The following is a 7015-nucleotide window of genomic DNA, read 5'->3' on the forward strand; positions in this document are numbered from 1 at the left end:
TCTTTCCTTTGACCGAGAGCCTTGGGGAACGTCCTCATGGCTGAGAATCATGGAGCTATCGAGTTTGAGAGCTGAAAGTGAGATGATAACACGCACTTCAAGGATGGCACATGAGAGATCTCTTCCCGCCACCAACACCAGAGGCGGCCATTACTAACCTGCTGCTGCTGACAAGTGCTCGGTTGTGTCTGACTCTTTGCAACCCCCATGCACTGTGGCTTGCCAGGCTTCTCTGTCCCACGGGATTTCCCAGGAAAGAATACTGGAGTGGGTAGCCATTTCCTTCTCCAGGGGATCTTCCCAGCTCAGGGATGGAACCCAGGTCTCTTGGGTCTGCTGCATTGGCAGGCAGATGCTTTACCAGTAGCACCACCTGGAAGGCTAATCTGTCATTGCACTATTTCTTGGTTGTTCTCAGATTCGGCCTCAGAATCCTTCTTAACACAGCACTCTAGGTAGCCGTGCCTGACCCCTCAGACGCACATGTTGAATAAATATTTCCAATCCCTAATGTAGTTCAAAGGCCTGCTTTTACGGATGAGGAAACAAGGTCAAAGAAAGGAAATGACTTGCTCGAAGTCAACCACCAGTCAACTGAAGGTCAGAGATGACACCCTTAGCAAGAGTGCGGTCACCGTGACTTTTCTGCCTGAGATTACAGGGCCTTGCGTTCAAACTCACTTTCTATTCTCAATGAAATTTCTGGTCATTAGTCTCAGGAATTACTTCACATATTTGGGATTTTATTTTAGACTCCTTCATGGATTCATGACGACTTTTTTGTTAGGGTCCCATTACACCTTATTTCTCTCACTTTCCATAAAACCATTACTTTTGTCTCTCTCGCTCTTTTTTGTCCACCAAGAACAGTAATATGAATAGAGTAAGAGAAGCTAAACTCTGGAGTGAGGCAGATATAACTTCAAATTTGTCACCATGGAACTGTGTGACCTTGGGCAAATAAACTCTCTGAACCTAATTTTTCTCATCTGTAAGATGGGGTTTCTTTTATAGGATTAACTGAGATAATATTGCTTCCCTTTCCCATTTGCTATGTCTTTCTGAATTCTCTTTATCTTTTTTTTTTTTTGACACAAGCCAGGATCCATCTAGGGTGGGGTCTAAAGTAGGGTCATCTGCCTGTTACCCCCAATCCATGGCAGACATTGTTAACCAATGTTGATTGTTTCTTGCTGAGGCCACATGGGACTTCAGAATCCTTCTCAACACCGTTAGGCAGGCAGCCACTACCAACTGATTAGATACGCTATGGAAGAAGAAGAAACGTGTTTGTTGTTCCTGGTCTGAGGTTGCTACGCTATTGATTGTATTGACTTATTTGACCACATCGTAGCTGGAGGAATGCTGCCTATTCTACCTGTGGCCCACCAGGCTCCCCAGATCCTAGACTGTCAGAAAAAAGGTCAATGGATGCTGGCTCCAGATACACCTCGCATAGGATTTTGCCAGTTTCAAGAAGGCTGGGAAGATATTCTGATTTGAACAACTCTCAAAATGGCTGCATGAGGACTCGAAGGGAAACACAGCCAGGGTGAGATAACAGAGTCGGCAAGAAGGTTGGTTCCTCTGCACATCCGATGGTGGGGCTGTCATTCCACACCCGCCCCGCGGATTGGCAGGCCCGAGGATACAGCAGATGGCCTACATTCTGTTCGGGAGACCATGGCAGCTCTGATGTGTTAGACACTTGGGAGGAGGGAGAAAACTGGGGTGGGGGAGGTGGCTGCAGGTCAGAGGGCTCTCTGCTGCTCTGGGTCAGAGGGGTCTGGGGGCCCAAAGCCTTGAGAAAGCAGGACCAGCCCCTATTTCTCAGGATGCTCACTAAAACAGCCCATCTGTGCCTTGGCATTCTGTACCAGACACTGAACGTGGTGCCCAAACTAGATACGCAGCCAGGCCCCCACCCCCTGGAGCAGATGGTCCGCCGGTGTCCTGTGTCTTTCATCTGAGTCTGTGGTGGAGGGTCCAGGGAGTGCCTGTGACCTGCCAGGACAGGACTACTCTCTGCCCAGCCCCCAGATGTCACACTGTCTTTGCCAGGTGACCTGAGACTAATCTTAGTATGTCACAGGGAAGAAGAGCCTTTCTCATCACACGGACTGGAGCCTTAGGGTTCCGGTGTCCCTTTCCAGGGTGGCCCAGGAAGAGATGAGTCTCCCAGGGTGGGCGCCTGCAGGAATCTTCACTGGGAGAGGGAATGCCTCTGTCTCAGGAAGGGGCCAGAGTGGGCACAGCTCCTCCCGCCGGCTGCCAGGTGGGTGCTGGGCAATGGAGCAGAGCTAATGGGCACCTCCCGTCACTGTCGATTGCACTGATTGTGTTATCTGGGGGGACTGAGCACTTGGTTAAATGGAATGGAGATAGCATATCAAACGAGCAAATTGATTCCACAATCAGCTGCCGCTTGGTCCCTGAGGGTGCTCCCCACTGTCAGAGAGGGTAGGATAATCTGTGGGAGACAAGCCATTTCTACGGAGAGGGCGTCTCCAGACACTCTGGTTGATTCTGATGGAAGCCTCTGGCCCTGTGACCTCCCTCACCAGGTTCCTGGGGTTCTCTTTGCCTGGGCTGACTGAGATCAAAGGTATAGAGGCTGACAAAGAGGGTGTGATATAGGGGAGGTGTGTGTTAACTGTTCAGTCATGTCTGACTCTTTGCAACCCCATGGACTGCGGCTCCTCTGGCCATGGGATTTTTCCGACAAGAATACTGGAGTGGGTTACCAGGTGTCGGGGGCCAAATGCCCAGTCTCTTCAGGTACCTTAATGTGTACCAGACACTGAGTCAGGCCATCCCCAGATCTCGGATTATGTGACACTACAAGACTGTGAGGTGAGACTCTTATTTCCACATTACTGGAAAAGAACTGGAAGCCTAGAGAGGTAAGGTGACGACCTGCCTGGGGCACAGTGGTGGAGCTGGGATCTGAACCTACCTTGATCTGGTTCAAAAGCCCTAGTCTTTCCAGGACACCAGTCTGCCTCACAGGAGGAGGGAACTGGTGCTCCACAGCAGAGAGCCCTCTAGCCAGTACAGGAAGCTAAGGCCCAGAAAAAGGACTGGACCTGCCTGTCCACAGTCTGATGCAGGCTGGAAGTGGAGCTGGGGCCACAGTTTCTGGCACCTGGGACCTAAGCTGAGTCTGAGCTGAGCTGGGCCCCCAGGAAGCCTTTGGGCTGGGACCCAGGGAGCCCCATTCTGTGCCGGAAGCGTATCTGAGTCTGGAACTCAAAACCAGAGGCCAAGGACACTGCTTCACAGGGAGGGGGCACCGCGTCACACAGGCACCAGGGTTTAAATGTCAGCTCTGCCACTTAAAAGTCAAGGGAGCCCAGGCCAGTCACCGCTGTGTCCTGAGCTAAAAACGGGCACTTTGGACAGGTTTTATGAGAATCTTAATGTTCTAAGTAGCAGGGGTTTCTGGGGGGAAGGGTGGTGGTGGGGATACAGAAGGTGAGGCCACACTCCGAGGGGGGCTGCCCTCTCGGGTTGGCAGAGGCTGGCCCGGATGAGGCCACCCTCTCCTTCCTGGGGGACCATGTTCCCTGTTGTGCAGCAGTGTGTGTGACCTCGAGGATGTCAGTGTTGTTGTCATCTGTTAAAGGAGGATAATATTGTACCACATGGTGCAAAAGATCGCCGCCTCCAAGGCCGGCATGGAGCTGGGGGACAGTGGCCCATAGCCATACAGCCCCCCAGGGTCCCCCGGCTGCCTGGTCCACCTGGTGCCTGGACACAGGAATGCACTCCCTGGGCAGTCGCTCCCTCCCCGGCTCTTGCAGGCCGGGGCTGGGAAAAACCTCCTCCGCTCCCCGCTCCCCGCTCCCCGCTCCCTGCAGCGGAGGCCCCAGCTTCCCGGCAGCCCCCAGCCCTGGTGTGGCCCCGCCGCCACCGCTGCCTGGGCCCTCCCCCCGCATTAGCTCTTAAGCTATGCAAATAGACATCGGAGGGAGCCCTGTTTAAAGTATTTAGACGAAATGAAAAAAGGCTTTCATCGGCACTAATGAGCCATTCAGGATGCCTCCCCGGTGGATTCTCTCCCGCTCCGCCTCCCGGCCCCCGCCGCCCCCCTGTGGCCCCTCTTGGGATTGGAAGCCCCCTCCTCTCGGCTCCAGCCGGGTCCTCCCAGGGAGAGCCGCCGACCCCGCCCCCGTCCTCCCCTGAACCCAGCGAGGTGAAGGTGGAGATGGGGCGGCGGGTGAGGGGTCGCGATGCATCCTCCACCCCCACAGACTGGGATCCAAATACGGCGGGGTGCTCATCTCTGATTTGGGAAGCCCATAACGACTGGGGACTCTTCTTCATAGCTTCCAGGGGTAGTGTTTTGTCCCTGTCTGACAGATGGGGAAACTGAGGCTCAGTGAGGCCCAGGATGTGGCCAGGGGTCACAGCATGGGTGGGCTGAGGAGCTTGAACCGGTTTGTATGGAGGCAATGGGGGAGGGTGGTAGTCTTTTCTTTTGGCCACCCCAGGCAGCAGGCAGGTTCCCCTACCAAGGGTGGAACCCTCCCCATGCATCGGAAGTGCAGGGTCTTAACCACTGCACCACCAGGGAAGTCCGGGGTAGTGGTCTTCACACAGTGTAGACCTGGGGCAACTGCTGCACCAGGCCCAGGTGGGCTGCCTGCTTAGGGCTACTGTTTCTGCAGATCTCTCTGCTCCAGACAGAAAAACCTCAGCTTCCAATCCCCCATCTATCTCTTGCTAGCAGTGTGACTTGAGCTGGGGGCTGCCCACTGGAGCATTTGCTTCTTCATTTGTGGAGTGGGGTCCTCCTGGTTTGGGGACGGCCAATTAGAGACAGGCCCCTCTGCCGCCCTGCCCCCCATCCTCTGCCAGGGCAGGAGGGGCCTGCTGGTCTCAGAGGTCGGCACATGAAGGGGGGCCCCAGAGTCCTCAGACAGGTCAGGCTTGATCCCCACTTGTGGCAGCACCAGCTTTCAGCTGTGGGGAGCATGCCTGCTGGTGGGTACAGGGGGAGTCTAGGGGTTACAGTGGGCAGGGAGCCTGCCCCTTGGGGCTCTGGAGGTTAAGCTGGCCCAGCATAGGGAGAATGAGAATTTAATGGGATCCATTTATTATCCCATAAAAGCTAATGAGTTTATTCTGGAGGTTCCCTGGCCCCTTTCAAGTTTTAATAGGGGATTAGTGAGGGCCTGGCCCCTGCAGACCCCCTTTATCCCAGAGCCTGAGGGCAGGAAGAGAGGCCCCCAGAGTAAGAGCACTTGGGCTCCCCCCAGAGCCAGAGCCTGGTATCCACAGTGACAGTGTCACTGGGTCCAGGCCTGCCTCCTGATCTGAGGGCCCCCAGCTAGAGGCTGGCAGGGTCACAGAGGGCCCCTGAGGCCTGAGTCCATGTGCCACTACTGACATAATTACCCCACAGTATTCCTGTGTCTGAGGTAGGTTTTCTGCTATTGACTTCTTGTATTAACAGGAAAGGCAATATAAACCCCATAGAACAGATGGGGAAACTGAGGCCTACAGCTGGGGTGTGGCTTCTCCAAGATGACCCGAAAGCTATGGCAGAACCAGAATGGATACGTTCTGCCTCCTGTGCTTTGGAGGCAGGCAGCTGTCATTCCTCGTGCTTATGTGCTAACCAGGCACTCAGCACCTTCACATGTAATCACCTATCCTCCCCAGAGATAGAGCCATTTGAAGCCCAGAATGGTGAAGTAAGCTGTCTAAGGTTGCACAGCCAGTGCGTGGCAAGCCTGGGACTAGGACCCAGAGCTCAGCAGCTCCTCACTCAGCTTTGTCTACTGCTGCCACTGGCCCTCAGCTGTACCTCTTCACTGTCTCCCCATTAACTGGCCGCCACTATCCTAGGGCACTCATGCTGAGAGCCCTGCAGCTTAGGGTGATGGGAAGGAGGTCCTGGTGGTGTCCTGGAGGGACCATTGTTGGGGTGGACAGTGGTTTGAGTGGAGGAGAAACCCTCCCAGGGAACTCTCTGCCAAAACAGGTGCCTTCCCCTTCTGCCCCATTTGCTCACTTCTTTGCCTCTTTAAGGGCTTTCTTGGTAGCTCAGAAACTGCCTGCAATGCAGGAGACCCAGGTTCGATTCCTGGGTTGGGAAGATGCCCTGGAGAAGGGAATGGCTACCCACTCCAGTATTCTTGCCTGGAGAATCCCACGGACGGAGGAGCCTGTTGGGTTACAGTCCACGGGGTCGTAAATAGTTGGCCTTGACCGAGCAACTATCTAACAGTCTTTTGTCTCTTTAAACTTTCCCCATCCTACCATACCCAGCTCCCGTCCCTCCTGGGCAGCAGGGAGCCACCCCTGCCTGGCCCAGGGGGTGACAACAGCTCTCTCCTCTGATCTCTTGGTGGCACTTCTTGGTGGACCCTCAGCGTGGGTACAACTTGTGCCCATGGCCAAGGATCCAGCACAAGGCACATCTCTCTTCCTTCATCTCTGCTCGTAGCTGCTGACCCTAGGGCCAGGCACAGTGCAGGGTGGGCTCAGAGGATGCGGTCTCCAAGCCAGGATTCTGCCTGTCTGCACACTCAGAAGGGCTTCCTGCTCCCCAAAGTACTTGGCCCTTGGCCAGCAGGGGTGGGCAGGGGAGGGTGGGGTGTGTCCTGCAGGGAGAAGATGGGCAGTCAGCCCTTGGCAGTGCCCCAGCACAGCCCCAACTGGCACTTGATGAAGAGTCTCTACCAGAGCGAGCTGGTGGGCCCCCGGCCTCAGACTATCCTCCCTTCCTCTACCATTGACCACTGCCCCATTGCACCCTCTTACTATATTCTCTTGGGCAACTTGTGGCAGTTTGGTCAAATCTGAAGTACAGAGATGAATGGGGCACCTCCTCTCAACTGGGATCCAGGCAAGAAAGTGGCCAGTCCCCAGAATCGGAGCTTTTGTAGCCTCTGTGTACATCTCAGCCCACCCTCATTCATACAGGAAGAAACGGAATCCAGAGAGGTTTCCCAGGTCACACAGCAAACCTGAGGCAGGGCTAGAACTCAAGATGTTGGGGCTCAAA

The sequence above is a fragment of the Capricornis sumatraensis genome, chromosome 8 (genome assembly GCF_032405125.1).
Source record: "Capricornis sumatraensis isolate serow.1 chromosome 8, serow.2, whole genome shotgun sequence".
In the NCBI taxonomy this organism is placed as follows: Eukaryota; Metazoa; Chordata; class Mammalia; order Artiodactyla; family Bovidae; genus Capricornis; species Capricornis sumatraensis.